The sequence below is a fragment of the Odocoileus virginianus genome, unplaced genomic scaffold, assembly GCF_023699985.2.
Source record: "Odocoileus virginianus isolate 20LAN1187 ecotype Illinois unplaced genomic scaffold, Ovbor_1.2 Unplaced_Scaffold_34, whole genome shotgun sequence".
Lineage (NCBI taxonomy): Eukaryota > Metazoa > Chordata > Mammalia > Artiodactyla > Cervidae > Odocoileus > Odocoileus virginianus.
In genome coordinates this window covers 136,418-156,592 of record NW_027224296.1, presented here as the reverse complement: position 1 = coordinate 156,592, position 20,175 = coordinate 136,418, and the positions used below count along the sequence as shown (strand labels likewise).

At 39.3% G+C, this 20,175-nt stretch overlaps 2 pseudogenes; both read right to left on the bottom strand.

The window, feature by feature from the left end:
- Positions 1-1,902: 1,902 nt before the first annotated feature.
- On the bottom strand, positions 1,903-2,840 carry LOC110146831 (olfactory receptor 5W2-like; annotated as a pseudogene).
- Positions 2,841-17,596: 14,756 nt separating this feature from the next.
- Positions 17,597-19,961, bottom strand: LOC110146829 (olfactory receptor-like protein OLF2; annotated as a pseudogene).
- Between the last annotated feature and the right edge of the window lie 214 nt (positions 19,962-20,175).

Genomic DNA, 20,175 nt, shown 5'->3' with positions numbered 1-20,175 from the left:
AAGCCTGGGACACAGCATCACAGTGCTAAGAAACTGTTCTGCAGAGGCAAGTTCTGAAGAGGCAAGGGGGAGGCAGGAGAGATAGAAGATTTTGCAACAAAAGATCAGATAATCAGAACACCAAAAGATTATTGTTAATAAAAGAAAACCAGATAAACTAAAGAATTTAGCAGTTTTTCTGTTTATGGGAAGGTGCAACAGTTTGGACCCACTGACATTATTCCTTTGACATGCACCTTAGATATCTTGAGAGTCCCTTGGACTGCAAGGAGATCCAACCGGTCCATTCTAAAGGAAATCAGTCCTGAATATTCATTGGAAGGACTGATGTTGAAGCTTAAACTCCCATACTTTGGCCACCTGATGCAAAGGACTCACTCATTGGAAAAGACCATGATGCTGGGAAAGATTGAAGGCGGGAGGAGAAGGGGACAACAGAGGATGATATGGTTAGATGGCATCACCGACTCAATGGACATGAGTTTCAGTAAGCTCCGAGTTGGTGATGGACAGGGAGGCCTGGCATGCTGCAGTCCATGGTTGAAAAGAGTTGGACATGACTGAGTGACTGAACTGAACTGAACTGATCTTAGCTATCTGGGGCCAGCCTATCTTGAGAAAGCCTATTCTGTGCTTTCTCATCCTGAGTCCCTCAGGGCTCACTGACCAGGCAGCTGTGTTATGACAGCTTCATGATTGCAACCTCCTTTGTTTACTGATGTGGCAGGCAATAGTTTTCATTAACAAAGTCCTCTCCAGTGACTTCTGGAAAATCAGGGGATGTTTGATGATAATAACTGAAGCAGAATGAAGAGAAACTGAGCAGATTTTTACATCAAATAATTCCTGTCCCAGATTCTCATTTTTGCCTAAGGCAAAAGAAAACAAATGCAGATGGATTTCACCTAAAGTGAACACATTAGAATGAAATTAAGGAAATGATGATTTTTTAAATAAATTTACAAAGGTTCAATTTTCTATTAGTTTTTCAGTCTAATTCATTCATCTACTCAATAAATATTTGTGAATTGCATCCCGAGGCTAAGCATTGTAAATGAGTAGACAACAGTGGATTAGACGGGAAGGACCAAATTTTTATGGAATATTTAGTCAAGGAAGAGAGATTTCTCATTCCATCTTACTTACAAATTATTTGCTTCTAAGTGTTATGATGGAGCTTTGTTAGGGTGATACAAATACATGAAAAGGATTAAAATAAACCTAATTTGACCCACTAACACTCCTATCCAGCTCAGCAAGATTATTAAGCCTATTGTTAAAAATAAATAAATAGGAGCCTTTAGGAAGGTAAGTCAAATTAGCATGGGTGAGGGGTTGCTCTGTGCATGACATCTCAATGAGACTTCTCCAAGAAAAGAAAAAAGAGGTGTAAAAAAATCCTCTCTGCAAAACAGAAAAGTGATCCTATTACTACTCTTCCTTAGTTTGGAGAGTTTAGTGTAATGACTGTTCCCTAAACTGATTTAGGTGACAATGTAAGTAGTGGAAAACATTCAGAAGCTGTACTAGAAAGACTATAAGAATCTATGTCAAAGTTCCTGTGCTGCTCCTCTTAGAATCTTTAAATACTTTCAGATGAGCATTGAAACATGTATATTATCTAGGGTGAAACAGATCACCAGCCCAGGTTGGGTGCATGAGACAAGTGCTCGGGCCTGGTGCACTGGGAAGACCCAGAGGGATCGGGTGGAGAGGGAGGTGGGAGGGGGGACCGGGATGGGGAATACATGTAAATCCATGGCTAATTCATTTCAATGTATGACAAAAACTACTGTAATGATGTAAAGTAATTAGCCTCCAAAAAATAAATAAATAAATAAATAAAATGAAGAAGTAAAAAAAAAAAAAGACTTTAAGCAAAAAAAAAAAAAAAGTACTGTATCACCCAGAACATAATTTAGTGCCGATTGCTTTTTTTAGGGCACCTTTTACATCTTGATTCCTTAAGCTGTAGATCAGTGGGTTTAACATGGGGATGGCAACTGTGTAAAAGACAGAGGCCGTTTTGTCTGTGTCCATGGAGTAACTGGAGCTGGGTCTGAAATACATGAACAGGAGTGTGCCATGAAATATAGCCACAGCGGTTAAGTGGGAGGCACATGTAGAGAAGGCTTTGCGTCTCGCCTCTGTTGAGTTCATCCTAAGGATGGCTGTTACGATGTACTGTAGGAGAGGAGGACAGTGATAATGCTGGTCCCCACAACACAGCCAATAAAAGTGAACATCACAATCTCATTGATGGATGTATCTGAGGAGGAGAGGGCTAGTAAGGGTGGGATGTCACAGAAAAAGTGATTGATGATATTGGAATTGCAGAATGACAACCGAAATGTACAACAGGTGTGGATTGCTGAATCTACCAAGCCTACGATGTAGGCAATAGCCACAAGCTGGGTACAGATTTCCCTGGACATGGCAATTGTATAAAGAAGTGGATTGCAAATGGCTACATAACGGTCATAAGCCATGACAGCCAACATGAGACATTCCACATCTGCAAAGGCTCCAAAAAAGTACATCTGGATGGCACATACATCATATGGAATCCTTTTTTGCTCAGATAAGAAATCAGCCAGCATCTTGGGAGAGATAGTAGAAGAATAGCAGATGTCACAGAAGGACAGATTGCTCAGGAAATAATACATGGGCGTGTGCAGTCTGGGGTCCACCTTGATCAGCAGGACCATCCCGACATTGGCATCAACCACAGTCACACCATAAGCCAGCAGGAAGAGCAGGAAGAGCCCCTGCGCATCTTGTCTACTGGAAAGTCCTAAGAATGCGAAGTCAGTAAACACAGTGCAGTTCTCAGCAGTCATCCCTCACACGTGAAACTCCTGGTTATGAAAAAGGAAATGGAAGTGGAGGGTTAATATCATCTTACTGTCTTAATTAAATATATATTCAGTAATTAGAAGAAGAGATAAATAATGCTAAGATGCCTTGAAGTTAAATTGACCCTTTGGGAAATATTTCCAATTTGATATAACTGATAAAATGATAATAATAATGATACAGTTGTAGTGTTTGCAGCTAAATCAGGCTATTTCCACATCAATTTGTATAGCATTTATGATCATTTTTGCTACTTCAATCTAATATTAAGAACTTTATGTCCTTAGATTGAAGGCAAGATTCTCACAATTAGTTGGTCCAGGTAACCCAAGTCTTTTGACATGATCTCTGCCTTGCTTTGTTTCAATGGTGTATGGATGTTGTCATATCCTGCAATAGAGAAATATAGTTAATGAGTGATGTAGATAATAAATATATTGCTTTGCAATTTCTTCATCTGCCAAGAGTGTGGAGCAGGAAGAGCTGTGGAAAGTTTCTGAACATAAGAGGAACTAATTTCCCCATTAAACTCTCAGGTCTGTTCAACTTTAGTATATGAGAGATAGATAGTTTGTGAAGACCCACTGGAGCAGAAAGGTGATAGCTTTTGGATAAGAGGGTGGAAGGGTGCCTATGTATTAAATGTTAGAATGGAGAGGCATTCATATTCCAGGACTGATATTCTCACCTCTGAGAGCTGCTGTTACATAGGGGGGATGATGAAGAATGTCTGGGACCCACTTGTAGAGATGCTGATAGCACAGATGACAGAAAGGCAAGAAAGGTGTGTGGTTTACTGTATGGATCCTTCTGCCCTAGTCTACTCTTCTCAACATGATACATTCAATGCAAGATCAGTTACGTAAGACACATGATACAAATACTCATATGTTCACAGTCCCAGAATCCCAGAGACAATCATGCATGAACTGTGTCCCCATCCCAGTCTCTAAAAATTTTGATAGTTTCATTCTTTTAATTGATCCATGTTTCTCTTGTATATCTCTGAGGCCAGTCACCCTTGATTTAGGAGTCACTTGTCTTGGGGGGGGATTGAATTTTATATCCTCTTGTAATACTTTACCCAAACCAACTGTGTGATACACCATGTCATACCCACCCTCTTACATTCTGTGAGAATGTAAGAAAAGTGGAGTTGAACGTAGGGCTTCCCAGGTGGCTCAGTGATATAGAATCTGCCTGCCAGTGCAGGAGATGCAGAAGACATGAGTTTGATCCCTGGGTCAGGCAGATCCCCTGGAGGAGGAAATGGCAACCCACTCCAGTATTCTTGCCTGGGAAATCCCATGGACAGAGGAACCTGGCAGGCTAGAGTCCATGGGATCGCAAAAGAGTTGGACTATATGTATTTATCTGTGTATATCTGAAATTGATACTTTCAAATTGTGGTGCTGGAAAAGACTCTTGAGAATCCCTTGGACTGCAAGAGATCAAATCAGTTAATCCTAAAGGAAATCAACCCTCAATATTTTCTGGAAGGGCTGAAGCTGAAGCTACAATACTTTGGCCACTTGGTGCACTGAACCAACTCATTGGGAAAAAACCCGACACATTGGGAAAGACCCTGATGTTGGGAAAAATAAGTTAGGAAAAAGGAGAAAGGTCCAGCAGAAGATGAAGTGGTTAGCATCACCAACACAAGTTGGTGCAAATGAATTTGAGCAAACTCAAGGAGAGAATGAAGGGCTGGGAAGCCTGGTGTGCTACAGTCTGTGGGGTTGCAGAGTCAGATATGACTTATCAAACTAAACAGCAATAATAAATACATTGATTTGAAATAAACAGACTGGGAAAAGTATGTAAAATAAAATTTTGTGTATATTTCATATATTCCTTTGTTTATATAACATGCTTTCTTTCAAAAAAGGGTTAAAAACCTAAGGAAATCTCAAATATATATCAGAGAAACAAGAAAGATATCAGTACCTGTCCCAGAACTCCTGACTTGCTTGTTGCATGCAGTTCTATCTGCAGGAGGATTCAGGATTGTCTCCTGCCTGACCTAGATTATATAACCATCTCTATGTCTGGTCCCTGGGTGGTGAACCCTTGGTCCCTCAGGAATAATTAACAGACATCAAGATGTAGTTTATCATCTGGCAGTTCATACAAGTAAGTTGACTGTAAATGGAATACTGATTAAAGTTAAATGATAACTATCAACAAGCATTCCTTATTTCCAGTTCACAAATCCCTATTCAAGCACTTTATTTCCATTTGACAAATTACAAAACAAATGCACAACCATTCACTCTTACATAATTACACAGACACACAGGCATCCCACTAAATACATCCACAAAGTAAAGATTTTGTAAAAACAGCAAAAATCAGAACATATTTACACTACCTACAGATTTTGTTTTCTACACTACTTGGCTTTTAATTTTTAAATAAAAATGATGTTACAATTAATTATATAATGAATTATACATATACATATATATAATACCACTTAGTGTATATTCGGTCATTAATACCATAAAATCTGTGATGTGAGACAATTAAATATATATATAGCTTATCATCTTTCTGCATTTTCATATTGTGTGGATCACAGCAAACTGTGGAAAATCCTTAAAGAGATGGGAATACCAGACTGCATTACCTGCCTCAAAGGAAACTGTATGCATGTCAAGAAGCAACAGCTAGAACCAAACATGGAGCAACAGACTAGTTCAAAACTGGGAAAGGAGTTATGTCAAGGCTATATATTATCACTCTGCTTATTAAACTTATATACAGAGTACCTCATGTGAAATGCTGGGCTGGATGAAGCACAAGCTGGAATCAAGATTTCTGGTAGAAATATAAACAACCTTAGATATGAAGATGACCCCATCCTTATGGCAGAAAGTGAAGAAGAACTAAAGGGCCTTTTGATGAAGGTGAAAGAGCAAAGGGAAGAAAAAGCTGATTATCAACTTAACATTCAAAACACTAAGATCATGGCATACAGTCCCATCATTTCGTGGCAAATAGATGGGGAAACAATGGAAAAAGTGACAGACTTTATTTTCTTGGGCTCCAAAATCACTGCAAGTGGTGACTGCAGCCATGAAATCAAAAGATGCTTTCTCCTTGGGAGAAAAGATATGACCAACCTACACAAAATATTAAAAAAGCAGAGACATCACTTTGCTGACAAATGTCAGTATAGACAAAGCTATAGTTTTCCCAATAGTTACATATGGATGTGAGAGTTGGACTATAAAGAAAGCTGAGGGCCAAAGAATTGATGCTTTTGAACTGTGATGTTGGAGAAGACTCTTGAGAGTCCCTTGGACTGCAAGGAGATCAAACCAGTCCATCCTAAAGGAAATCAGTCCTGAATATTCATTGGAAAGGATTGATGCTGAAGCTGAAGCTCCAATATTTTGGCCACCTGATGGGAAGAGCTGACTCATTAGAAAAGACCCTGATGCTGAGAAAGATTGAAAGCAGGAGGAGAAGGGGATGACAGAGGATGAGATGATTGGATGGCATCACCAATTCAATGGACATGAGTTTGAGCAAACCCCAGGAGATGGTGAAGGACAGGGAAGCCTGGAATGCTGCAGTCCATGGGGCTGCAAAGAGTTGGATATGACTTTGCAACTGAACAACAACAGCATAGTTTATCAAAGTCAGGTATTTTTTTTTATTTTTCCCAATTATTTTTATTAGTTGGAGGCTAATTACTTTACAATATTGTAGTGGTTTTTGCCATACACTGACATGAATCAGCCATGGGTTTATATGTGTTCCCCATCCTGAACCCCCCTCCCACCTCCCTCCCCACCCCATCCCTCTGGGTCATCCCAGTGCACCAGCCCCGAGCACTTGTCTCATGCATCCAACCTGGGACTGGCGATCTGTTTCACACTTGATAATATATATGTTTTGATGCTGTTCTCTCAGATCATCCCACCCTCACCTTCTCCCATAGAGTCCAAAAGTCTGTTCTATACATCTGTGTCTCTTTTTCTGTCTTGCATATAGGGTTATCATTACCATCTTTCTAAATTCCATATATGTGCGTTAGTATACTGTATTCATGTTTATCTTTCTGGCTTACTTCACTCTGTATAATGGGCTCCAGTTTTATCCATCTCATTAGAAGTGATTCAAATGTATTCTTTTTAATGGCTGAGTAATATTCCATTGTGTATATGTACCACAGCTTTCTTATCCATTCGTCTGCTGATGGGCATCTAGGTTGCTTCCATGTCCTGGCTATTATAAACAGTGCTGCGATGAACATTGGGGTACACGTGTCTCTTTCAGATCTGGTTTCCTCAGTGTGTATGCCCAGGAGTGGAATTGCTGGGTCATATGGCAGATCTGTTTCCAGTTTTTTTAAGGAATCTCCACAACGTTCTCCATAGCAGCTGTACTAGTTTGCATTCCCACCAACAGTGTAAGAGGGTTCCCTTTTCTCCACACCCTCTCCAGCGTTTATTGCTTGTAGACTTTTGGATAGCAGACATTCTAAGTCAGATATTTTTTAAAACAAATTCTATGTGGGAGTTTCCCTGGGGGTCCAGTAGTTAAGACTCTACAGTTCCAACACAGAGGGTGAGGGTTCCAATTGGCATCCTGAGTGTGGGTTAAGATCCTACATACCACATGGCAGGCCAATAAATAAATAAATAAAATTAAAATTATAAAAATAAATAAATAAATTCTATAAATGATGTTTAGGAACAAAGAGTGTTAAAATGACATAAACATTGCAATTTTTGCTTTTTCACCATGCTCATTTTATATTATCTAATTTTCACTGCATGCTTTTATAGATTTGACATATTACCACATATGTCATGACCTAATAGCCTCATAATATGAAACAGAAATTGAAGCCCAGAGGGAATAATATCCTGAAATTCTGTAGACATTGTTTCTTTACTTCCATAGAAATATCTCAAAAATAGATTCCTGAATACAGCATAATGAAACAGATTTGTCTTCAATGCATGAGACAGGGTGCTCAGGGCTGGTGCACTGGGATGACCCAGAGGGATGGGATGGGGAGGGAGGTGGGAGGGGGGTTCAGGATGGGGAACACATGTACACCCATGGTGGATTCATGTCAATGTATGGCAAAACCAATACAATATTGTAAAGTAAAATAAATAAATAAAACTGAAAAAAAAAAAAAGACAGAAAACCAAAACAAAAACGTAGCCCTGACCAACACCCTGACCACAGAGTTGTGAAACCCTGAGCAGAAAACCCAGTTAAACTGTGCCTGTACTCTCAACCATAGAAACTGTGAGATAATAAATGTGTATTGTTTTATGCTGATACACACACACACACACACACACACACACACACATAACTCCAAGTAGTCTCGCAGATATTATGGCTTTTTTATGTTAAAGTGGCACTTGAAAACTCAAAAAACAATGACATATGGCTCCTAGATTTCTGAGAGGACAGATGGATCATACAAGTCCCATTTCTAAGCCAAGGAGGGATCTAGCCATGACCGAGAGCAGAGGAGGGCAACTAGGAAGCGCTGTCACACTGGGAGGGTGTCTGTTTTAGTTATATCATATGGATTCGAACATAATCAATGTTGAAGTGAAGAGAAAGTGATGTGGGGGACCACTTCATTGCAGTTTCAGGAAGGAATAGGAAGTAAAGAAAGTGGTGTCCCTTGACATTGTACAACCTGACAGTTTTGAGGAGGTGATCTCTGCATTATCCATCTATTGCAATAGTCTATCACACGTGTGAGTCATTGCTGTATACTTTTGAGCACAGGTTGCTATTTGTTCTTTAGACACCTATAGTTGATAAATATTCTCCCCAAATGTACTATGATCCTGTGTATTCCCTCTACAATTCCAGTCTTAATGCAGTTAATTTAATTGCCACAGATGTGTAAATGCAAAATGTGAACAAACAAGAAAAGATGTGCAAGGCATGTACCAGTTTATGCATTCCAGTAATTCAGTAAGTTTCATATTTATTCTGAATCCTCAGTTCAGTTCAGTTCAGTCGCTCAGTCGTGTCTGACTCTGCGACCCCATGAACCACAGCACGCCAGGCCTCCCTGTCCATCACCAACTCCTAGAGTCCACCCAAACCTCATGTCCATTAAGTCAGTGATGCCATCCAACCATCTCATCCTCTGTCGTCCCCTTCTCCTCCTGCCCTCAATCAAAAAGACCTCAGGGTCTTTTCCAATGAGTCAGTTCTTCACATAATGTAGCCAAAGTATTGGAGTTTCAGCTTCAACATCATTCCTTCCAATGAACACCCAGGACTGATCTCCTTTAGGATAGACTGGTTGGATCTCCTTGCAGTCCAAGGGACTCTCAAGAGTCTTCTCCAACACCACAGTTCAAAAGCATCAATTTTTTGGCACTCAGCTTTCTTTATAGTCCAACTCTCACATCCATACATGACCACTGGAAAAACCATAGCTTTGACCAGACAGACCTTTGTTGGCAAAGTAATGTTTCTGCTTTTTAATAAGCTGTCTAGGTTGGTCATAACTTTCCTTCCAATGAATAAGTGTCCTTTAATTTCATGGCTGCAATCACTATCTGCAGTGATTTTGGAGCCCAGTAAAATAAAGTCAGCCACTATTTCCACTGTTTCCCCATCTATTTGCCATGAAGTGATGGAACCGGATGTCATGATCTGAGTTTTCTGAATGTTCTGAATCCTAACTTGGAATAAATACAAAACAAATGATTTTAAGTTATGTGTGTTTGTCTTCATATTATTTACTGTTATAGTATTCCCCATTGGTGTTTATAAAGCTAGAATATTCTTCAGACAAAATTCACTTAAATTAATAATTTTCATAAAAGAGATTTCTGTTACTATTATTAATGCCTTTCATTAATGTATTTCTCTTCTTTATGTGATGACCTCAATAAGAAAATATCAAATGTACTTCTGTGGCAGATATCGGCAATAAAAATATCAAAAACCCTATGTAATTGATAAAAGTATTTCAGCATGTTTGTACAGGAAAATGATATATTTGTTGTCATTAAGAATTTATTTCCATTCTCTGTTTCTCTGTTGTGTATTTGGAGGGAGGGAAGTTAACCATCACCACCATAATCTGATTTCTTTCCAGACATATTTTTCTCAGATGCTTCTCTTTCTCTAAGAATACCACATTTCCTCAGGCTACACTCTGTTTAGACAGAACCCCATCTTATCTTCATAAACCTGACTGCCCATCCAGGCCATGATGACTAACTCTTCCTAAATCTCTAACATGGATAGCAGTATGCTACTGACAGTTGAATAAGCTAAATTGCTTCCCCAAAGGTTTGGGCATTAATAGAGAATATCTTTTTGAATCATGAGGGCATGGAGAGAGAGACTGGAGGTAGAATATAAAATGCAAGACTTTGAAGACAAATAATTGAGATAAAAATCTGTATCTAAACAAACTTCCTTGATGCCAATGATGTCCCTGAACATAATACTGCATAGGTAGCTATCTACTTAAAATTTTAAAATAAAGTTTAGATGTAGTAAATATTCATATGGTTTTCTCTAAAGTATGTCAATTCAAACCTCCACTATGACTATTGCACTCATAACTCTCTTTTGACCAGTGGAAAATGAGGCCCATGGTATAAGTGATTTGTAGAAGGTAACAGTTACTGTAAGTTGAGTGTTCATACAGACACAATGTTGTTGAAACTGCTTCTCCAGTTCATAGCTTATTTCTAGAGAGGTTTTCAAGCTAAGTTAAATTTGCTGCCTCTGAAGAAGAAGCCACATACTTATCAATGATAGCTATTATGCTTTGATTCAACAAACTCTGCTAACCAACCTTTCACCAGTATGAGCTCATGGCTTCTATCATTCTGTATATGACCTAACTACCATCCCTGGTTATGCTTATGTGTGGTGATACCAATTGCAGAGTAGAAATAAGGAACTGTGAAAAAAGAACTGACCTAAGTTACAATCTCATTATGCATGGTTACTGAAGGAGGCCATGCAATGGGAGTCAGAGATGGTAAATGAAGCCTACAATTGTTGGGATGATACCTTGATGAGAGGCTGACAAATGACTCAGAGAGGAAATAGGACTGGAAAATATAAATAAAGTATTAAACTCAAAGTTGAGGTTGAGTAGTCAGGGAGAGGGTGAACTAGCAAGAGAGAAGAAAGACATTTTAGTGAAAATGTGTGCTGTGTTATAAATTACATGAGAGTTGCATTTATTGCAGTGGAGACTATCTTTAACAGTAATTTTTTCAGACTAGGTGATAAGTTAGAAGGTTGGAATCAACATAAATGCACTACTATGTTTAAAATAGATAATCAACAAGGACTTACTCTATAGCACAGGGAACTCAATACTCTGTAATAACCTATAGGGGATAATAATCTGAAAAAGAATAGATACATGGATTTGTATTACAAATCACTTTGCTGTACGACTGAAACTAAGACAAAATTTTTAATCAACTCTAACCCAATATAAAATAGAAATTAAAAGGTAGAATTTTGTCCAATACAGATCAATGTGAAGGTAAGGTGTGGGCAATGCTGACTTTTGGTGGGGAAGAATGGAATGGTAGCCTGAAGGTGATGAGAATCAAGTGTCTTGTCCTAAATATGGAACAGGAAATGTCCTAAGTGCATGAGTTCATCACAAAAGATAGATATTGTTTCCTTTGCAGTTAAATGTGCCATTTCAACCATGGCCCTTGGGACAGGACCAGAGAATTACATAAGAAAAGTACTCCAGGATTAATTAGCCAAATTACTTCTTGGCAAGGTGCAAGCAGGGAATTGCATCATTAGGGTGGTTTCAGGCATTTGGACTGATTTGGGAATGGTGTGCCCAACATAGATCACTGTGAAGTAACCTCTGCTCAGCTCAGACAATGAATGAATGCAGGGTCTGGAAAAACCAGTCCTAAGGGCAAAGAACTCCAAACATAATATGATGATGGGATGTGTAGTGAGATCTGAAACATTGGATGACCTGCCTCTGAAGTGGATAAAGATGGATCCTGAAGATGCCACTCATGACCTGGTGTTGTGAATGATACCATCTCTTTTCAGGGCTCGTCCCTGAGGGACTTATTAATCTTTATATGATTGTGCAACCTTGTGTAAAAGAGATAGTGAGTGGCAGCCTGCTATACAGCACAGGGAGCTCAACGTGGTACCTGCAGTGACCTAGAGGGGTGCAGTGCCAGAGCGGAGGGTGAGAGGGAGGGGGCATATGCACACACATGGGTGATTTGTTTAATGCACAGCAGAACTAACAGAACATTGTAAAGCAACTGAACCCCACTTAAAAAAAATCCAGATTGAATACTCACCTCTCTCACATCTTAACCATTATGTTAAAATAAAAATAAACAGAAAAAATGCAAAAAATCCTGATTTCCTTATCATATGTAAAGGCATTAGTACAGAGTCATTAGATAAAAAGCTAAAGGAACAAAGTAAAGTCTATCTTTTTTTCCTTCAACATACAGTGTGTAAATGGTAAAGAATCTATCTAAAGTGAAGAAGATTAGGGTTCACTCCCTGGTTAGAAAGATCTCCTGAAGAAGGAAATCCAGTATTTTATCCTGGAGAATTACATCAACAGAAGAACCTCATGGGCTATAGCACATGGGCTCAGCAAAAGTCAGACACTACTGAGTGACTATCACATCAGCACCTTATATGTAAATAATGGCCAGAGAATCCAATTTTACATAACACAAATTATTGTTAATAGGCATGACTATCTTTAATAGGTTTTTAACAAAGTACATTGAATATGGAAAGGATTTGGGCAATAATTAAGAGGTACTGATATATAAAATATACTGAGAAAAAATCCATTATTTGAGGTTATAAGAAAATATGTGGGTCATGGAGAAAGCAAGGGAATTTCCAAAAAACATCTGCTTCTGCTTCACTGGCTGTGCTACAGTCTTTGACTATGTGGATCACAAAAATCTGTGGAAAAATCTTAGAATTGATGGTGTTTTGCCAAAAGTTTTCACTTCTGTCTCAGGTTCAAAGGATTTGTTAACAAAGTAAGCCACTTGTTATATACAAATAAAAAAAAAAAGGCAGATATTTATTAGAGAATTATCTAGCTTACTTTCAATATACTAACATTAAAAGAAAAGAGAAATAGAAAGAGCAGAGGATACATCACCAAATTGGGTTTTGACCAACATCCAGACTTAAACAGCACTGGGAAGTCCCATGTCACAGCACATCTGGAGTCCCAATTGGGAAAAGGTCCCAGGCAGCACCTCCGCTCTGCTCTGTGGGTGAGACTTCAAAGACTGTCCTTCTGGTTTTCGATTTATAATCCCAGGACAGACTCAAACAGATACATTCATCAATCTGGGACCAAAATGCAAGCCTGGTTTCAAGGTAATGCTGTTGACTTTGCCATGGAAAACCTGGAATGTGGTGAAGCCTGGGGCTTGGTTGGCCAGGCCCCCTCCAGGGGCTCAACTGTCTCAGGATTCCTCCCCCATCTTATCTATGATGCTGCAAGCCTTGCACTCACAGCAGTCAATCCCAGTCACTCCCAGTCAGGGCAGTGCCCAGGTAGCTTAGAAGCAAGGTCACAGGCCTGCTCTGCTTTGTCTCTGAAGCCTAAACAAGACTATTTATTTACTTTCTTTAACAGATGGGAGTACCAGATCACTTTACCTGTCTCCTGAGAAAACTGCATGTGAGTCAAGAAGCAACAGTTAGAACTGGACATAGAACAAATGACTGGTTCAAAATTGGGAAAGGGGTATGACAAGGCTGTATATTGTCACCTGTTTATTTAACTTATATGCAGAATACACCATAAGAAATGCTGGGCTGGATGAATCACAAGCTGGAATCAAAATTGCCAGGAGAAATATCAACAGCCTCAGATATGCAGATGATACCACTCTGATGGCAGAAAGTGAAGAGGAACTAAAGAGCTTCTTAATGAAGGTGAAAGAGGAGAGTGAAAAAGCTGGCTTACAATTCAACATTCAAAACACTAAGATCATGGCATCTGGTCCCAACGTTTCATGGCAAATTTTGTTGTTCACTCACTAAGTCATGTCTAACTCTTTGCAGCCCCATAGACTGCAGCACACCAGGCTTCCCTATCCTTCATCATCTCCCAGAGTTTGCTCAAACTCATGTCTATTGAGTCAGCAATGCCATCCAGCCATCTCATTCTCTGTTGTACCCTTTTCCTCCTGCCTTCAGTCATTCCCAAATTCAAGGTCTTTTCCAAACATTTGGCTCTTTGGATCAGGTAACCAACATATTGGAGCTTCAGCTTCAGCATCGGTCTTTCTAATGAATATTCAGGGTTGATTTCTTTTAGGATTGACTGGTTGGATCTCCTTGCTGTTCAAGGAACTCTCAAGAGTCTTCTCCAGCACCACAGTTCAAAACCATCGATTCTTTGGACTCAGCCTTGTTTATGGTACAATTCTTACCTCTGTACATGACGACTGGAAAAGCCGTATTTTGACTACACAGACCTTTGTAGGAAAAGTGATGTCGCTGCTTTTTAATACTCTAAGCTTGTCATAGCTTTTCTTCCAAGGGGCAACCATCTTTTAATTTCATGGCAGCAGTCACCATCCACAGTGGTTTTGGGACCCAATAAAATAAAGTCTGTCAGTTTCCATTTTTTCCCCATCTATTTGCCATGAAGTGATGGGACCAGATGCCATGATCTTAGTTTTTTGAATGTTGAGTTTTCAGCTATTTGTTTCACTCCCTTCTTTCACCTTCATCAAGAGGCTCTTTAGTTCCTTGTCACTTTCTGCCATTAGGGGGATATTATCTGCATCTTTGAGGTTGTTGATATTTCTGCCAGCAGTCTTGATTTCAGCTTATGATTTATCCAGCCCAGCATTTAACATGATGTACTCTGCATATAAGTTAAATAAGTGGGGTGACAATATACAGCCTTGACATACTCCTTGCCCAATTTTGAACCAATCCATTTTTCTATGTCTTGCTCTACCTGTTGCTGCTTGACCTGCATACAAACTTCTTAGGAGGCAGGTAAGGTGATCTGCTATTTCCATCTCTTTAAGAATTTTCCACAGTTTGTTGGGATCCACACAGTCAAAGGCTTTAGAGTAGTCATTTAAGCAGATGTTTTGATTTTTTTTTTCTGAAATTCTCTTGTTTTTCCTGTGATGAAACAGATGTTGGGAATTTAATTTCTGGTTCCTCTGCATTTTCTAAATCCAGCTTGTACATCTGGACACTCTGTTCATGTACTGTTGAAACCTAGGTGAAAAATTTTTAACGTCACCTTGCTAGCATGTGAAATGAGTGCAGTTGTGTGGCAATTTGAACATTATTTGGCATTGCCCTTCTTTGGGATTGGAATATAAACTGACCTTCATGACAAATAGAAGGGGATAAAGTGGAAGCAATGACAGATTTTATTTTCCAGGACTCCAAAATCACTGGGGACAGTGACTGCAGCCATGAAATCAAGAGATGCTTTTTCTTTGGAAGGAAAGTGATGACAAACCTGGACAGAGTATTAAAAAGCAGAGACATCACTTTGTTGACAGAGACCTGTGTAGTCAAAGCTCTGGATTTTCCAGTTGTCACGTGTTGATGTGAGAGTTGGACCATAAAGAAGGCTGAGTGATGAAGAATTGATGCTTTTGAACTGTGGTGCTGGAGAAGACTCTTGAGAGTCCCTTGGATAGCAAGGAGATCAAACCAGTCAATCCTAAAGGAAATCAACTCTGAATATTCATTGGAAGGACTGATGCTGAAGCTGAAGCTCCAAAACTTTGCCAACTTGATGCAAAGAACTGACTCATTGTAAAAAAACAAAACAAAACAAAAACGTTGGTGCTGGGAAAGACTGTAAGCAGGGGGAGAAGAGGATGACAGAGGATGAGATGGTTAGACAGTGTCACCACTCAATGGACATGAATTTGAGCAAACTCTGAGAGATAGTGGAGGACAGAGGAGCCTGGCATGCTGTAGTTCATGGGGTTGCAAAGAGTCAGACACAACTTAGCAACTGAACAACATGTCATTCAGTGTTCCAGTACATGTCACAGATACACAGAGAGTCAATATCAATCACTGCAAATATAATACAATTCTAAACATTACCTTGTGTTTGTTTCTTATTTTCCTGTATACCAATGCTTAAGATGATAACTTTCTCTTTCATTTAAAAGATAGCAAAAAAAATTTTTTTATATTAACTGAGATAATGGCTCACTGGTAAAGAATCAGCCTAATAATGTAAATGATGAGAGTTTAATCCCTCAGTCAGGAAGGTCTCCTGGATTAAGAAATGGCAACCCACTCCAATACTCTTGCTTGGGAAATCCCATGGACCAAGGAGCCTGGCAGTCTATAATAGAGTCAGACACGACTTTGTGACTGAAAGCAATGACAGCAAAAGGCCAATGCTAGGAACACCTCAAGAGGTGGAGTTGTCTTTTCCAGTGACCTTTAAAGAAGACCCAGGTTCTTCATCCCCCAACTTCCAATCATGAGTTTCTGTACCTCTGTGAAGAATACAGTATCTGTTCTCCGCAATATTGGCAAGAGAGTACATGCACAGGATGATAACCAGTCTCTGGAGTGCAATAGCGATCTAGTACATATGATTCTAGGGTTACTTAGTGATATAATTGGGGCAGAATTATAAGGAACAGGCTATTCAAGAAGTTCTGTCAATCCCTGTGATCCCTGTATCTGTTACTCATTCAACTGTGTCTGGAGGCGTGAAACAGAGACATATTTCTTTTACAGTGAATACACATGTATGCTAAGTCACTTCAGTTGTGTCTGACTCTTAATGACCCCATGGACTAAAGCCCACCAGACTTGATTGTCCATGGGATTCTCCAGGCAAGAATACTAGAGTGGGTTGCCATGTCCTCCTCCAGGGGATCTTCCCCACTAAGGGATCAAGCCCACATCTCTTATTTCTCCTGCACTGGCAGGTAGGTTCTTTACCATCTAGAAGGCACAGTAAATATACTAGAATAAAGTGAAATAAAGAGAGGGGTTCTTGCTAGTGTATTTGGTAAATTTACAAGGACTCCTTTGCTTGATATTGCAAGGGGCCCTCGCTCATTTAATCAATAAGTGTTTTTGAATGGCATTCTGAAGCCAAGCAATATAAATATCAAAATAGATAATGGGTGAACAAGAAAGGAAAGGAACTTGCATTTATCAAGGTTTGAATTACAACACATGGTTTTATGTTTATTTTTGTTTATTTCTGAATTTATCTGTATAAGAAAGTATTTATTCACTGCCTATGCAATTTGACATGCTATGATGACACAGTTATAGAGTGCTACAAGTACATAAAAAGTGTACAAAAAAACTATTTGAATCACTAATATTCCCTTATTGCTGAGCAATTTTACTAAACCTATTGTTTAAATAATGTACTGGAATCAAAGGATGGTAAGTTGAATTGACATAAGTGGAGGGATAGTTGGTGAATGTTATCTCACAGGAGGCTTACCCAAGGAAAGAGGTATAAAAAAGACCCTCTCTGCAAAACAGCATATTGCTCCCCTTTTCTTAGTCTGGAGACAAATTAAGATCACCAATGACTACTTTCAACACTCAATTTAGGCACAAAGGTAAGTAATGGGTAATATCCAGAAGACTGTAATGATGAGACTACAAGAATCTATCAGTACATGAACTTCAGCTCTCAGAATCTTTACATATGTAGTTTTGGTTGAAAACACTCTATCACTCAGAACACAGTTTAGTACTGATTGCTTTTTTTTATGGCAACTTTTACATCCTTATTCCTTAAGCTGTAGATGAGTAGGTTTAACATGGGGATGACAACTGTGTAGAAGACAGAGGCTATTTTGTCTGTGTCCATGGAGTAACTCGAGCTGGGTCTGAAATACATGAACAGGAGTGTGCCATGAAATATAGCCACAGCGGTTAAATGGGAGACACACATAGAGAAAGCTTTGTGTCTTCCCTTGGCTGAGTTCATCCTAAGGATGGTTGCTATGATGTAGCTCTAGGAGAAGAGGACAGTGATAATGCTGGTCCCCACAACGCAGCTACTGGATATGAACAGCATTATCTCATGGATGGATGTATCTGAGGAGGAGAGGGCTAGCAAGGCTGGGATGTCACAGAAAAAGTGATTGATGACATTAGAACTGCAAAATGATAATCGAAATGTACAACAGGTGTGGATTGCTGAATCTACCAAACCTTCCACATAGACAACAGATATTAGCTGGGTACAGAGTCTTCTGGACATGGAGACTGTATAAAGAAGTGGATTCCAAGAATATACAATGGGAAAAAGACAATCTCTTTAACAAGTGGTGCTGGGAAAACTGGTCAACCACTTGTAAAAGAATGAAACTAGAACATTTTCTAACACCATACACAAAAATAAACTCAAAATGGATTAAAGATCTAAGTGTAAGACCAGAAACTATAAAACTCTTAGAGGAAAACATAGGCAAAACACTCTCCGACATAAATCACAGCAGGATCCTCTATGACCCACCTCCCAGAATATTGGAAATAAAAGCAAAAATTAACAAATGGAACCTAATGAAACCTAAAACATTTTGTTCCTTTTGCACAACAAAGGAAACTATAAGCAAGGTGAAAAGACAGCCCTCAGATTGGGAGAAAATAATAGCAAATGAAGCAACAGACAAAGAATTAATCTCAAAAATATACAAGCAACTCCTCCAGCTCAATTCCAGAAAAATAAATGACCCAATCAAAAAGTGGGCCAAAGAACTAAACAGACATTTCTCCAAAGAAGACATACAAATGGCTAAAAAATACATGAAAAGATGTTCACCATCACTCATTATCAGAGAAATGCAAACCAAAACCACAATGAGGTACCATTACACGCCAGTCAGGATGGCTGCTATCCAAAAGTCTACAAGCAATAAATGCTGGAGAGGGTGAGGAGAAAAGGGAACCCTCTTACAATTTTGGTGGAAATACAAACTAGTAAAACCGCTATGGAGAAGAGTGTGGAGATTTCTTTAAAAACTGGAAATAGAACTGCCATATGACCCAGCAATCCCACTTCTGGGCATACACACTGAGGAAACCAGATCTGAAAGAGACATGTGCACCCCAATGTTCATCGCAGCATTGTTTATAATAGCCAGGACATGGAAGCAACCTAGATGCCCATCAGCAGACGAATGGATAAGGAAGCTGTGGTACATATACACCATGGAATATTACTCAGCCATTAAAAATAATTCATTTGAATCAGTTCTAATGAGATGGATGAAACTGGAGCCCATCATACAGAGTGAAGTAAGCCAGAAAGATAAAGACCAATACAGTATACTAACACATATATATGGAATTTAAAAAGATGGTAACGATAACCCTATATGCAAAACAGAAAAAGAGACACAGATGTACAGAACAGAATTTTGGACTCTGTGGGAGAAGGCGAGGGTGGGATGTTTCAAGAGAACAGCATCGAAACATGTATATTATCTAGGGTGAAACAGATCACCAGCCCAGGCTGGATGCATGAGACAAGTGCTCGGGCCTGGTGCACTGGGAAGACCCAGAGGAATCAGGTGGAGAGGGAGGTGGGAGGGGAGATTGGGATGGGGAATACATGTAAATCCATGGCTGATTCATGTTAATGTATGGCAAAAACCACTACAATATTGTAAAGTAATTAGCCTCCAACTAATAAAAATAAAGGAAAAAAAAAAAAGAAGTGGATTGCAAATGGCTACATAACGGTCATAAGCCATGACAGCCAACATGAGACATTCCACATCTGCAAAAGTCCCCCAGAAATACATCTGTATAGCACACAAGTCAAATGGAATCCTTTTATGCTCAGATAGGAAATCAGCCAGCATCTTGGGAGAGACAGCAGAGGAGTAACAAACAGCACAGAAGGAAAGATTGCTCAGGAAATGCTACATGGGTGTATTCAGTCTTGGGTTCACCTTGATCAGCAGGCTCATCCTTACACTGGCAACCACGGTTATGCCGTAGACCAGCAGGAAGAGCAGGAAAAGCCTCTCTTGCACGTGCCTTCTGCCTGAACGTCCTGGGAATGTGAAGTCAGTAGCCACACTGCAGTTCTCAGCAGTCATCACTCAGATCTGTTGGGAAATTCCTGGTTGTGAAAGAGGAATTGGAAATGGAGGGTAAATATATCAATTTACTATCTTTATAGTTAAACCCCTGGTCCTTTTTTAGATTTCAGTAATCAGGAAAAGAAACAAACCTTCCTAGGACTACATGAGGCCAACAGACTCAGAAATATTCTCCAAATTTATATAAATGAAAAAAAAAATGTTGACAACA